Genomic DNA, 15,956 nt, shown 5'->3' on the forward strand with positions numbered 1-15,956 from the left:
ATTTCACTACTCTTTTGACACCTTGAAAAAGATACCACCACACCACTCACTACTCAACTGCTTCTATGCTTTATGTAATCTCTCCACAATCTTGTTCTGCATCACTGTCTCTGTCACATGACCAAATAGTGAATGACCAATCCCCTCATCTTCAGAAACAAATGGAAAAAAGATTAAAAAAATTAATGTAAGTTGTAATTAGCTTCCCAGTATCATTGTTAGTGCCAATACATTGTGCATCCTTACTAAAACATAAGGAAATCGAAAGATACCCATTTCTGTGCATTATGAGTGGTCAACATGGACAAAGTATTATCATGCTAGTTTATGGTGCTATTGTGATAATGTTAAAACATTTGGCTTTTCATTTTGATGCCTTGAAGTAGTTTTTATTTCACTTTTAAGTTATGTTTGATATGTAAAGTGAAGGTTACAGTAATTGATTGTGTTATAAAATGGCACTATACCAAAGGAAAATTAAAAATTACAAGAAATAAAGGCTCGATATATTCAACTGTATATGAATCTGTTTTACTTTCTGAAATGAGCAACAAAAAATATTTAACTTTAAGATGTACCTGTTTGCATTTTTAAGGATTCCTCAGAGACTTTAGTGTCACTTTAATCAAGTGCCATGTTGCTGTATCATCAGCTTCATCAAAGCTTAAGTCTCGTAAACCATCCTCTTCTTTTTAGTCCTTTTTTGCCATCTTTTCCTCTTCCTTATTCCAATCATTCTTCTCTTTTCCTTGTCATTTTACTCTCATCAGCCTGTCTTCTAATGTCCCCTTCCACCTCCCTTCCTGTTACTTCATTTTCTCCATCTTCCTTCATTTTGCTGCAGTGCATCACTGGCAAACACATTAACATCTCATCTCCATTACCCAGCAACACTCTGGGTTCTATGCTCTTTTTTTTTTTTAACCTTTTATTGCCATTTGTATCATCCATTCCTGTATTCTGTTTTCAACAATATCACACTTTTTCATACTTTCCCTGCTTACTTTACATATAAGTTCCCAACATCTCTTTTGAAGGGTTTTTTTTTCTGTGACTGTGATCATCGTCATTTAATGGGTCCTCTCTTCTTCTCTCCTTTCCTTCTCTCTCCTCTCCTCTGTGACAAGCTGTACTGTAGCGTTTCAAGAGTGGATGCCCTTGATGTGACCGTGAGGGAGATGGGCAAAAACTCTGCAGTAGCAAGCCAGTGAGCTCTAACAAGTTTCTGTATCTGTGGCTTTTTGTGTGTGGAGGGTACTGTAAGAGGTAATCTTACTCGGTAAACTCCTGGATATGCATTTGCTCTCAGAATCAGTTGTTAGTATTAGTATTATTTATTTTTACTAGGAAAATTATGATTGGTTTCCCAACCAATCTCAGTCTCCTGTGTCCCAAATTTAGAAATAAGCCTCTTTGCTCCTGGGTAACTTCCTGCTGGCTTCTCAGTAACCGGCCAGATGCTCATCAAAATCTTGTATGGCAGGAGACTTGCTGCTTAAATGCCTGCCTAATTGAAACAAACATAATTAGCCAGTTAGCCAACATAGCACAATTTGGCAACCAATTATCCCATAATTAAATAAGAATTATTCATTCCATTGGCTGATTTTTATTTTTTCATTTAAAATAAAATTTACCGTAACCAAAGTTTGTTTCTGATACGACAGGAGACATGCATCTCTCAAAAGATAATAAAATAATATAATATAAAAGTTTTGTCTTAAAGTTTTTTTTAAGTTATCAAATGTCAGTATTATACACCTTTTGTCATTAATCAATGGAATAGTCATAACAATGGCACAACAACAGTCGAACCCTTCATTGAACTTCTGCCCAATCTTTTTGCATGTTGCCACTGATCTTTTTTTTGTTTGTTTGATCTATATTTCAAGATGAACTCCAAGTCTCTGAGGTTAGAAGGGCTCTTTGCCACCTTGCTGTCTTTGAACTAAACTAAATATTACTACACACTAGCACCAGCTTTGGTGAATGCATACACCTGTATAAATCTGCGCCTACATATTGCAGAAAACCTTTTCCAGTCGGAAAGTGCAGCATAGCACTATAAAGCAACTTTGCTTTATTTTAACTTATTTTGCCTGAGAAAATTAGACTCTCTACACACAACAGCATATCTGTACTATGGACTCCATCCACAAAGTGCATTTAACCTGACAACGAGGGAGTTGAAACATTTAGAGAAACTTTCTTTCTTACCAGCAATGAAAGGGTCATCCAATAAGTTTATCTGAAACTATTTAAATTGAGGCAAAAAATAAGGTATTTTATCATTTCATTCAAATGTATATTTTTCCAATAACATTGAGACTGTGAGAAACAGATTGTTATAAAATATTTCTGAGATTGTAAGAGAGAAGGCAAGAAAGCTTAATCTTTAGTGTCCATTTCCAATAATTTGAACTTGTGCGCCATCATTTTCATTTTTACCAGTGGCAGACTTACTTCTGTGTGAAAGAGTTCACACTTAAGTCCACATTAATTTAATGTTAAAATAATTCAACTTGTGCCTGTTTGGGCATCAAGAGGGTGAAAAATATAAATGAGTCTGATTAAGAGGAAAAATATATTTTCATGTTTCTAAATACCTGGCAATTGTTTTATTGTGTTAATTTGAAGAAAGAGTTGTGTCTATTATAAAACACACACCTGTCATTCACCTCTTATTCTGTCAGAGTTTGTCAGAGTTTGTCATTTGTCAGAGTTTGAGTTGTGGTGAGGAGTGGTTTGTGCTCAGATGTAGTTAATACTTGTGTACCTGTGGGTTATTTAAACTCAAATTGCTCTAAAAAACAACGGCAACATGAAACTGTGTTTCTGAATTTTTTTTCAATACATAGTATGTTCAAATGAGACATGTTTAAATGCTCATTCTCATTTGGAAATGATTACACTTAATTTTGTCTTCACTGTTCTCACTAATTTTGTGTTCAGTGAAGCATTACTAAAATGTGCCAATTTAATGCACAAAAGCAGATATTTTTCCTTACTAACAATAGCACAAACCTTCTTTAAAAGAAGAAGAAAAATACAGAATGTAGGCTAAGAGCTACTTTATCTGTGTATGTCTGTTTGTGTTTGAGCTCTTTGTAGACCATGTGAGCTAGCATTACTCTCTGTGCAAAGCAGATCAGTTGCATAGCAACAAGAACTTTTTGAGGGCAGGAAATCTTTTACCAGTGGAATGCTTCTAGCACAATAACAAAAAAAAAAAAGAAAAGAGAGCAACACACACAGTTCTTTCCCTAAAATTCTTATTCAATCTTTAGATTATTACAAAACATAAAAGGAATTAACAGAATAAACCAGGGTTGAAACACATTTATTAAAGATATCTGACACTTGAAAAGGCCTGTGAAATAAGAGGGTTTTGTTTTACCAAAACTTTTGTTGTAGTTAAAGTCTCAAATCTGAATTATTAAATGCCTGTGTACATTTGATAATGTACACAGGCATTGAGATGCATTTATACTATTGTTAGACACAGATTTATCTTTTTACCAATGATAAGTTTTATGAAGCAGCCTTCATTCAAATTAAATCCAAAAGTGGGATTTATCAATGTACAACTCAACTGTTCCCTATAATGTTGTTCTTGTCTTATATTATAAATTTCTCTTCATCACTGTTTATCTTTTATTGCCATGTCTACAGCAATGTATTTGAACGATGAAAATTGCAAGACATCAAATTGATGATGAAAAATGTAGATGATTACATGATTATCCACTAAGGGGTTGCTGTAAAGTAATGTTTTATAGTACAGTTGCCAAAGTGGCTGCAGTAGGAAGTGGTATTAATGACCAGAGAAAACCCTTACTCAGCAGAAGTAAGGAGGGGTGTTCGTGTGTGTGGGTGTGTGGGTGTGTGCTGAATGATGCCAGAGGTTAAAGTCAAATCCTGTTAAACAACCTTGCTAAGTGCTTACATGCTCATCACCATCTTTCTTCTGCTCATTTCTGATGATTATTAGTTATTAGTAGAACTGACAATCTGTATTATAATCTAATATCTGTAATGTATCATGTATGTGTAATTAATCCTCAACCATATTTAAGATGAAGATATTTGAAATAAATGAATAGGTTAGGAAAATAAAACTTGGCATTTTTTCCCCCATACATTTACTAGAGAAGACCTTTTTATTTATGTGAACACATACAGTAGCTAATGGTATTTATTCCACCACACTGCACCCTGAAAGCTAATACATTACTATAGATCAGTGGTGGGCAATTCTTTTCCCAAAGGGCCACTTGCGCAACTGTGACTGTTATTGAAAGCCCAACCAGACATTGCAAATGAATACTAAAATGTGATCCACCATACTGTCTTAAAGAAACTTTGTTAATGATGTAATCTTTGGGTATTCCTACACTTCTTCATCTTTGAATACTTCAAATTAGGCATGGGTTAGTTTCAGGACTCAAAGTCTAAATGTTAAAACTTTCCAGTTTTCCATCATACCTGAGATTTAAAGTCCCTTTAGCAAAATGCCTTAAAGTCCTGGAATAGGCAGAATATGTGATTGAGTCCTCCTTTCCTATATTGATGCCCTTCTGCAGCTGTCACTTATTTCTCACCGCAGATAAAAATATAGACCATTCATTGGGAAGTTATGTAGTAGAAACTAAAGGGCGCAACATTTCAGTTTTAAATGTCTAAATAATTCATTAATACAGGGAAACCATGGAAATTTTTATCATAACATGACAAAAAACATATTGGCATAATTAGAGATGTATCAACTAATTCACAGAATAGTACAGTGCAGGGTATTGATCTGTTATGCTTCCCACTCCCAATCATTTTCCTCTAACAGCTTTGTGCCCATCCCCTTTTTCTAAATCAGTATTGATCGGTTTCACTCTCATACACTTATCATGAATTTAAATTGTTAGTGTTACATTGTTGTTCTTGCCTATGTCTAGAGATTAGTCATCAAGATTTGTAGCATGAGCTTAAAAGGTTTTCTTCATCCTCAAGAGTTGAAGTTTACAGTAAAGGTCAAATAAAGTGATAAATTGTATTTTGGATTTATGCAATGTTTTAAAATGCTGATTTGAGTTATTCACAACTTTAATGAAAAAATATTAAAAGCTACGACTTTTCATCTGCTAAACGTAGCTATGAAGCATTGCCAAAAAAGACATATGGCTATGTGATGTTATTGTGAACAAACTATCTGACTGCTAACGTATCCGTCTCTGACAGTGAATCAGATTTTGCTACAGAACTAAATATAACAACCGTCTCGCCATACCCATTTGAACTGGTCACACAGAGTGAGAATCTGCTGCTCGGACAGGAAGCTCTGAAGAAGAAAATAACGACAACATCGTCTTTCACTGAAATGCTGATAGGATAGGAAATGCAATATGATTAATAGCTACATACACAACTATCCCAATTCGTTGGCATCTTAAACAATATCTTAAACAAAACACTGTACTGTTACTGAAGCCTGGCATTTTTGCAGTGGTTCAGTTGCTTCTCTATGCTTTGTAAATCACTCGTTGTGATATTGATTTATTCATCAGACTCACTGCCAGGTAGACATAAAAAAGAACAAAGACATGATACACTACAACATGTCAAATTATAAAACATTTTTATTATGTTGGTGGTTGTGCATTTGGGAAAATGAAGCAGCAGGTGGTGGTGTCTCCACTGCATGGAGGGTTGTGTTGTTTGGCCACAATGAGGTCACTCATCTCTCCACCTCCTTCAAGAGCGCTGAAGGGAAATTGGATGGACTTTTATACTACATGTAACATAAACTATCAAATTATATAGTTCTTTGAAAAACTAAAGTGGTCTAAATATGACTTTAAATTAGAAGAGAAAGAATAGCCTAAAATTAGTTTGTCCTGCCTCCTGCAGCAGTATGCCATTGGCAATCTAAATGTTCTGTCTGTTCTTTATAAAATATTTATCAGTTTTCGACCGAAGCTCTCATAGATATTCCAATATGGACATATAGAGATTCGCCTTGTTTCCTTCTATACAGTAAGAACGTGCTGATAAAATGGGACAACTTTGCCTCTGACAATGTTGAAAATTTGTATGTAAAGCAACTCAGATCCACTTGACTTTTTAATTTGTCTGGTGCATTATTAGAGTCCCGTCTGATCATTTTTATTAGTCCCTTCTAGTTTGTTCGTCATATTTTAGAATGCTGCATCTGTGTGTTGCTTTAATAATGAAGATGAATTGTGTCTGCTGGTAATACAGTTCCAGGAGAGAGACTCATCTGTAAAGCTTATTGTTGAGATTTTGCCAAGCTGAGTTTACTGTGGTGTCTTTGCTTTTTTGTTTGTTTGTTTGATTGATGCACCTATGGAATTTTAGGCTTTTCTTCGATTGCCTTTAATCTTTTACCACCACAGTCGACGAAAACAGGAATATGTTATGTGATTGCAGTGACTGTACTCTGTGAAACATGTCAATGTGTGTAGGAAAATGGGACTGAACTGCAGGGATGAAGGGTTCAAGACCGGTCTTGGTCACAGACATCAACCTTTGGGCAAAACGGACATTGTACTGTAAAAACAGACATTTGTGGCTGAGGTTCACAGCTTCTATGCATTTTGAATTGTATTGTTTTTGATTCTGTCATGCTTCACTGTTTTAATGTCAAATGGAATCTCTTTAAACCAAAAAGTAGAATTTAGGTGTTTGTGTTTTTATTATAGTCTTTTTTTTTTACATGGCTTTTAAACAAGACTCTTTCATGCAGTTTTATGTTTTATGCATATTACCATTGCAGATGATTTATTTTACATGTGGAAGAGAGTCCTCTATGTTTAAAGTGTCAGTCATCTGTTGCCACACTAACTGATGATTGGTGCTTAACATACACATATTCTTCCTTCTAATAAAAATCAGACAAAAATCAGTGAATACAAGTGTTTGACAGTTGTGAACTCTATTTAGCAAGATTTAGTTGATCATTTTTTACAAAATGAACAGTAGTTTTTCCAAAGACTTTTATGCCATACTCTTACTCCATATTATTCCTGCAAAATTATTACACTTAAGCTGTGGAAACTGCAGCATTAGTGTTCTCTAGCGCTCTGTTAAACTAAAGTCTGTGTATTTTTTTTAGATACACAATAGTACTTTCAATAACTTTAACTGTATTTGCTTCTGAGCATATTTTGGTAACTAGTAAGCATAAAAGACTGATTATAGTTTTTGATAAGGCCCAATCATCTAAACAAGAGATTAATTCTTTCTAACAAAAAAAAAATCATGCAGGCAGGATATATAGCTATTTAGCAGGGATTGTGTCTCTGGAGGGTGACGAAAGAAGAGAGGGCTGTTAAAAAAGACAAGCGTCTTTGCTAGATTAATGACGGACATCTAGCTTGGTTGATTTTGTCAGCAAATTTCTTTCAGGCTGAACAAGTTCCAGATACAATTCTGTGTCTGGCAAAGGAATACAAATAAACAAGGCATATACTGTAGATTCCGTAGGGAAAAAAAAAGTGAACTGATCCTGGCTTAAATTCTGTTTTTGCCTTTCTGCTTTAACTTCCATGTTCTATCTATCCCTGTGTGGGTTTTCTTTGGCTTTTGTTCACTAACCAATTAATTAAAGGGACATAGGTTTATCTCATTTGTAAAAAACTTTGGGTTTGTACATAAATGCTTGTCTCATCTGCTTTTATGTTGGCTTGACAACATCTCAAAGACTTGTTTGTGCTCTCATTCTTTAATATTTTGATAGGAATTTATAATGCAGCCAATGGAAAGGGAAAATGATGAATTTGATTTTGAAATTCATCCTCTGCCGAGTATTTTTGATAATTTTTCTTCTCAAGCAATTGTAAAAATTCTTGGTAAGATCACATTATCCCATGTTTTTTAAATACATAATCCAAATCGTATGGTTTTGTGATATTCCAAGAGATGCTTCATTTCCAGAAAATAATGAAAACAACTCAAAGTAATTAACTCTGTACAGAACAATTCAGTTCAGCTATAAAATTCTTTATTAATCTCAGAGGAAATTGACATGTTTTTGTAATTCATATAAGTTTCATTAAAGAGTTGTTGATGGGATGGATGTGAGCAGGAAAGATCTCCTGTGGTGACCAGTATTAGAGTGGACCTTTATAACTCAGGCTAATTAAGAGGCGTCTGTCCCACTTGTAGACGGGCTGCATGCGCAAGATGGGGTGCTGAGTCTAGGTGTCGCGCTTGAACCCACCACCATTAGCATGTAATTGTGTGTGTGTGTTTTTTTTTTCTTTTGTTCTTGTATAATTACAAGGTATTTTCTTGCATTTATGTGGACTACATTTAATATTTTCTGAGTCTCATGCATATGTCATACTTCATTCAGAATAATTAAGCTGATGGGATGCATTAAGCTGGGGGATAAAAACTAAATTATTATCATTATAATTTTAGACTTACGTTTATTGAATGATTTAAATCATCAAAATTAACAGTTACTTTTGCCACTTAGTCGTGGATGGTTTTTTTTCATTTAAAAAAAATTCTTAATATTAAAAAGTACTTTTTATGTTTACTATTGTTGTCTTTGGATAATATTTAATGATGTTTTGAAACACTACAGTGTGACAAACTTAGGAAACCAGAAAGGGAACAAACCCTTTTCCAGACCACTGTGTGTGTATGTTTATACATGTTTATAATATGTAACTTCAGCTGTAGTTGAAGTTACTAGTTTTTCTGCAATATAGTCACAGCACAATTGGGCAACCTTTTGTAATTCTCTATATATGCATTCTTAGTTTCATAAAATAAAAAAGCACAGTAGCTATTTGCAGCTGTTTTATGTCCTGTCAATGTCATTATATAATGTCCCACTCTCCAGTGTGTACCCTTGCCTCTGTGGGTTTGGTATGCAATGAGCTGCACTACAGTTCACCCCAAATGTCAGAGAGTTTCTCCTGGCCTGCTGGCTTTCTGGAAGTATGTGTGTATGTGGAGGTGTCTTGGGCTTTTGCGCAGCTATCAGGCTTGTGGGTGTGTGTGTGTGTGTTCCCATTAGTCTTTTGCTCATGGCTGTCCTTGGGGAGAGGTATGAAGCTCTCCATCATTCTCAGAACAAGGACTGAGAAGAGAGCAAAGGAAACAGTGTTGGAGAGAGAGGTACAAGAGAGGAAAATAGAACAGAATGATGGTCCCTCATATCATTGCTTGTAATGCTGGTTATGACTGTATGAGTCACAGTATGCTTGTCCAACTAGGGGCTGTTACTTGGCTCATCCATGGATTTTAGGGAAATGGAGTTAACATATCTCAACAGTTGAGCTTATCTTCCCTAAAACAAATTCTGATGATTATCTTGATCATATTTCTTACCTAATAATACATTTATTATCTAATAATAAATATGATAATTTGAGAAAATGTTGATTGACTGAAGAAACAGATATTTTTGACATTATGATGGTGCACATCTAGCTTGATACAGTGGAAACTGGAATGTTGTTTCTTTGCTTCCAATCCATCCAGTGATTCATCCACCCATACAGCTCCAGATATGCTATTACAACACTTACTACAAAAGTCAACTATGAAAATGACACAAATCTATTTATATAATATCACCTCATTATACAGTTATCCGTCAATGGCTCAATCATATTTGTGTGGTCACAAGCCCAGTACCTAGGGAGCCCCATTTTAACATCAAGCGCTTTAGGCCTTGGCAAACTCTCACTCGCCCACTTTTGGCCTGATAGTGTAACAGCAACTAGTGATGTTGACCTCATAAAGAGAAAGGTTACATACCTTTGGGAGTGAGCTCATTATCTGCATGCTTCTGTACATGCCCACACACAAGTACGTTGCAGCCTCATTTTACCACCGCACTCAGGCACTAGGAGGCTTCCGCAATTAATGAGGCTAATGGTTGTTGGCTGGTGGCTACTAATGAGTTTATGGGATTGACCTGAGGTAACCATGGAATTGTGTTGGTTATCAGATTCTCTTTGAAAGGAAATGGTGGTATTGTTGAGGTTATGTGTCTTTATTTAATAGTTTTATTTTAATTAAGCTGAATTACATAATTTTTCCTCTCAATCTAAATAAATGTGTGCTTATTTTAGTGTAAAGGCACCCCTGTAGTGCTTCCTTGAAAGTCATCCCCCTGAGGTACTTGATTGGGAAGCAACACGTCCGTCATGTTAATGAGGCATGCGCAAATTATAATTAAAAGGTGTGTGGGACGAGTTCACTGTTACATGATTTCTTACTTACAAACCTTTTCTTTTCATATTTAATAACAAGTAAACAATTTGACAAATGAATTCAAACAGGAAATCCAGAGAAGTGACTATGTATGGTGTACTGTGATTTGTGAAAATTAGTCACAGGTCATAATGGAGATGTATGTAAAACTGGTACTTGAGTTCCAGCTACCTGTGATCCTACTCTGCTCTGTTTCCCAGGTTCCCTGTTTTTGGTGCACTGCAGCCCTGAATTCTCTTAGACATGGTGCATTGATATTCAGGGACTGTTTCTGATCCCCATCACTGCTTCCAGTTTCTCTTCTCCTCTCTCTCCTTACTCCACCATATGCTTCTTGACTAAGCTAAATTACTATAGAGGAACCAAGACCTCAACCGAACTCAACAGTGAGTTACTGAGGCACTGCAATAATGTCTTGCAAGTATTCCATTCTATTATATTTTTATTCTAGCCTATTCTGTGTCTCTTTTGGTGCATTCAGTGAAACTACTGTTGCAATTGATTAGTAAAATCAAATTTTTCAACCTGATTAATTAATAAAAAAATTAGGCAATATTAAACTATACTGTACACTCAATGATTTAAACCCACAATATGCTTGTCACCAAACAAATGTCCACACAGAGACAAAGAAAAAGTACTGTTGAGGCCTGACTCAAGATTAGGTAAATTTGTATTATTCAGAATATTTGCAAATGTTTAGGCTTCCAAATCAAGCATCGTGACAGCCATCATAGCATAATCTGTTATTTCTTTGAGAAAGCATCTGCTTTTCCACCATTCTCTAGTGAAAATATTATGCTGAACAGTACTTTCCTTTTATTTATTTATTTTTATTCAAAACCTGTCATGTAACCAGACAGCCAATTCTTTTTAACAGGAAAGATTGTGCAAGTGCATGACTGACAAACAAATCTGAGAGCTCTGCATTGCTCTGTCCTGTCCTCTGTAGCACAAGCCGCTGTATGCCAAGCTAAGCCCTGTTTAACGTGTATATATTCTAGTGGGAACACCCTGACATGGCAAGAAGGTGTTTGTGATTCTGGTGATGTCCAGCATTTGATATTTGCATAATACATATGTGATACCAAAGGAAAGAAGAATAGAGGTGGGAGAGGGGGAGGGAGGATAAATGAATAATTAGAAAAATGTAGGCACAGTTTAGAAAGGGAACATTTTGAGACAGTGAGAATCTCACTCCTCTCCTCCTATCCTTCTTTTCCTGTAAGTGATACAATGCCACGTGTGATAGTGACATGACACCAACACATAGGCACTCTGTATGGAAGGAGGGGTTATGTTTTTATTTTTTTTAAAATCTAGGATATTTTATTTTTTTCAAAATTCCAGTTAATTGGGGACCAAGTTCTGAATTTAGTTCAAGACAACAACTCGACCCACCTGCCCCTTAATTAGCATCAAAAGTAAATAGAAAGAAATCAGGCAAGACATCTGTAAGAGAAATGTGACCTCTGCAAATCTGTTTCACCGTTGGACAATTTCCAGATGCCTGACAGAACTGTACTCATCTTTTCAAACAAATGGTATATAAGGAGCATGGGCACGTCAGACCATCCTACAATTTTAACTATGAAGTTTTTTGCCTCAGGAGGGACTGGTGGACTTCATTAAATAGATGACATCATGAGGAAAGAGCATCATGTGAAAATAATAAATAAACATCTAAAGACTTTAACCAGGTAGTTAAAATTATAATTAGGGCACTGTAAAATAAAGGTTTACAAGTGCAGCCATATTAGTTCCATGTACCACCTCCACCAGGAATGGGTCAAAATTCCAACAAACTATTCAAAGAACCATGTGGAAGGATGCCCAAAAGAGGAATGAAGTGAATAAATAAAAAAAATAAATGTTTATGGCATTTGGCAAACAAAAATTGCTTGTTATTCTGACTGATCTAAAACGGGAAAAGTTCAGTCTGATTTAATATCAGACAGCAAAATAAAAGGTTTTGTGTCTTTTTCTACAGCGTATGTAAATAGTAGTTTTAAACTCTGGAGAATCGGATTTGTGATTGTTTTCCTGTCTTTGCTTCTCTGTGCTGTTGATGCTCCTTTCTTCCATACTAACCAATGTATCAATCAATTTATCCTTCCATCTGTCAATCTTTATTCCTTTATCCAGTCAGTAAAAAGCTTTGTCACGTAATAAACAGCCTCTCTCTATGCAGTCTTATTCACACACACACGCACACACGCACACGCACCTCTACTGATACTCATGCCCACCCCTGCTGGCTGCCGACATGGTACAGGCTGTGCATTGAGACAGCCCCAGCTGAGGCAGAAGCAGTGAGAGTGCAGCTTAGCTTGTCTCCCCACACACATGCACCCCTACACCCATTCACACACACACACACTCATACACATAAAGCACGCTGTTGTGGTGGCCAGTGCCCCACCGCATGTGCCATTGCAACATCATTTTAAGGTGGGAGGATTTTCACATCACAGTGCTGGTGGCGGTAACCTTTCAGCTGTGTGAGTATGCCTATTCTTTGTGTAAAATCTCAATCAGCAGCTTGCGTGCGTCTGCTGGTGTCATTTGTTGCTGTTGATTCTGCTGGCATAAATCACCTGGCTGTCGGAAGAATCTGAATTGTACAGATTGTTCCCTCTGTTTGTGTGATGGTAGGTAAAACACGGATAACAGCGTAGTTGGGTAAATGCACCTTATATGGTAGAGGAGCAAGTGATACGTAGCCAACGCAGTGGAGGGATGAGAAATCCTGTTGGGCAACATGTTTGATCTGTGTGCATGACCTGTCTGCTTATGCATGGCAGTACAGAGCAGGAGCAGATAACACCTCTTCCTTACATTCTCTCTTGAGGACAAACCTAATTTTTGTTTTCATTGTAAAAAAATCAAATGCCCTTGACTCTTCATTCCTCTAGATGGAGATGTTTTATTCAGGCCATCTGTTGGCAGCATGAAGGGTGCAGTCTCTGCTCTGTGTCACACTTACTGACTGGTTCTGGCACAGCAGCAGGTTTCACTGCCGTAGCTTATCATGTATGTTCATTGTCTGCATTAATCTGGCACGGTGACTGAATCAATTGGGAACATTATCACCTCTCCTTCCTGATGTGCTTGCTGTCCGATTTTCTTGTCTGGCTCCCCTTATCTGTGGCTAATGAACTGGTCATGTCCTTGACTGGTTAGCTGTTTTTGCGCTCGACTGATGGATTTACACATGGTCATAGTACCTAGCTAAGCATTTTGCTAATTGTCTTATTGATATTTGTGCAATCTACTGAAACAAAAAGACATTTAGAATGAGGTAAAGTTTGTTTGTCAGACAACTATTCGGTCTTCTAGATCCCCTCCAAGTTGTGCCCTCATTCAGACAGTGAAGTGGTCAGTCATCCTGCCACACTTTAGACAAACTGTCAGAAGAAATGTATTGCCTATTGAGAATAGAGACGTGTGACCTCCAACATCAGCTCCTCTGCACCACAATGGTGGGATGGCTCAGAAGTAGTGTCATTTCTTGGGGGAAATGAATAAAAAAAATATACATATATTTTTTCAGAAGTAAGAAAAGATAGCCGTCTAAAGATTTTACTGTTCTGTGACTGTCCTTGTGAGAACAAAGTTATTCCATTATATGAAATTCTTGTTCAATAAGAATAAACCTTATATATTGACATAAAGTGCAATTAACTTTATCCTTAACTGAGCTTTTCTTTTATTTTAAATGAAAGCTTTCATTTAAATGTTTTATTGTATTAGTTATCATATTATACATTATTTAGGTGTTAAGATAATCTGATATTTGCTAACAGATATTACTTGAAGAGAAAATCTGCCGTTCTCTGCTCCCTTATATCTTTGTGAAGAGTGGTGCACAGCATAAATTTTTGCTGTGTCATCACTGCCTCTGTGCGGCATATTGACAGACAAAGAAGACTTTTATCATGAAGAACTCTTTATGAGGCTACATATGTCAAGGACAAGCACTGACTGCCTTTGTCTGCTCCTTTTCTTCTAGTTTGAAGTGCACACAGATTGATGGAGGATGATTGGTGACATTTACTATTTTACTTTTGCGAGGTAGTGACTCAAGATGGAGTGCAGGTCATCTATAAATTTGAAACTTGTTAGTTGATCTCTTATATTTTCAGTCGACAGGTCAGGGTGTCTAAGGTACTAAGCTGCACAAATGTCAGAGATTGGTTTAGTGATTTGTGAATGTCTGCTTGACAGAGAAATCTGCTTCACCATGACCACCTTTTCAAAAATAGTTGAATGACAAACTGTGACTTGTCTAACCCTTGATTGATGAAGTAACCAGTATTTGTCCCGTCATATGCATAATAATAATAAGATGCATAATAAAATAAAATTGTGTTTCCCTTGTCTAGACTGGTTTAATGTAGGACATTAAATAGCATTTGGAATAGGAATACCACCTGGCACATCTTTTGATGTACAAGGAGTAAGGAGAGTTTCCTTAGCAATCAGTGACTCTTTGATCACATATGTCTCCTCAACAGCATACGTCCAAAGTGTCCATGATAACCATCGGCTACTAGGTGATGGTGGCATCAGTCACAACAACTTATGTTAATGCTGTAGGGGTTTGGCTAAGATAAGCACCACAGGTTCCGGATCTAGGACTGCATAATTGTAAACAAAATTCTGCAGTGACTCCTTTCAATCGATGTCATTGTTTTTTTGGTTTTTTTAAGCGGTTATGAGGCATGGTACCAAAATCTGAAACCTGCACATGTTTTTTAATTGTTGCTTAGCTAGCCAATGAGTGAGTGAGTTGATGCCACCAACCTTGTTTGGTTGGCTGTGAAAAATTGATCAACCAAAGCCTTTCCTCTGCCTACATTCCCCAGAATGCTCTGTTCAGAGCATTCTGGGGAGTTCAGTGATATTATGGAGAATTCTGACGTATTTTTGATTGAATTCCAGTTTATGATCCAAATCTACTTCACATCCAAGTAGTAGGAAACAGTCTCTTTTAATTTATATCTGTTACATGTAAATTAACTTAAACTTGGCTAGAAGTCATCACATGTATGACTCTGTTAGCATCTTCTGGTACACTAAGACATTCTAAAACTCTTTTTTTGTATTTCTTGTCTGTGGTCTCCCTCTTGAACACTTGACTTGACTTTTAAATTTAATTAGAGCAATAACTCCCTCATGATTTCTCTGGGCTAATCTGGAGCAGGGAGAGGGCCACAGTACTTTTTTTTCCACCTTTCACTGACCTTGCAGTATGGTGTGTGTGTGTATGGCTTAAGACTTTCACATCATTCATCTAATTTATCAATCAATCAGTCAGTCATTAATCAAATCTATAAATCCATTGATACATTCACCTTTCTGCATCACAAGACTGAGATTAGAATGATTCTAGTTTGCTTCATACAATAAAATATCTTTTGCTTTCATGTTAACATTTCTAAACACCATTTTTTTTTCCATTTGTCAATTTTTTTTGAGCTGTGAGCAAGTGAAATAGGCACTGAGCACATTTCTCAATTTAATATCCATTTAAACTTCTTATTAAGCAGGTAACTTTTATAATTTTTTTTGTATATTTGTCAAAAATTTAAACGTGTCCTAAGATTATGAGAGATAATCTGTGAAAAAAATCAAGCTTCTCTGCCTCCTTCTTGTGGTCCTACCGCCATGTGCAGAAATATACTTCTCCCTGTCGGAAACAACTG

The 15,956-nt window shown here is 36.3% G+C and overlaps 1 protein-coding gene across 4 annotated transcripts in view; it reads left to right on the forward strand.

Moving 5' to 3' along the window:
- atp2b2 (ATPase plasma membrane Ca2+ transporting 2) overlaps window positions 1–15,956 on the forward strand; it is a 140,333-nt gene that overhangs the window by 12,994 nt on the left and 111,383 nt on the right. For 2 of the 4 annotated variants that reach the window (XM_028002215.1, XM_028002216.1), the window contains exon 1: window positions 12,551–12,749. The exons of the other annotated variants lie outside the window; for them this stretch is intronic. The gene's annotated coding sequence lies outside the window, so the exon portion shown is untranslated. Of the gene's footprint in view, window positions 1–12,550; window positions 12,750–15,956 lie in introns of those variants that run through there. 4 annotated transcript variants of the gene reach the window in all.

This window comes from Xiphophorus couchianus, chromosome 20, assembly GCF_001444195.1.
Source record: "Xiphophorus couchianus chromosome 20, X_couchianus-1.0, whole genome shotgun sequence".
Classification (NCBI taxonomy): Eukaryota; Metazoa; Chordata; class Actinopteri; order Cyprinodontiformes; family Poeciliidae; genus Xiphophorus; species Xiphophorus couchianus.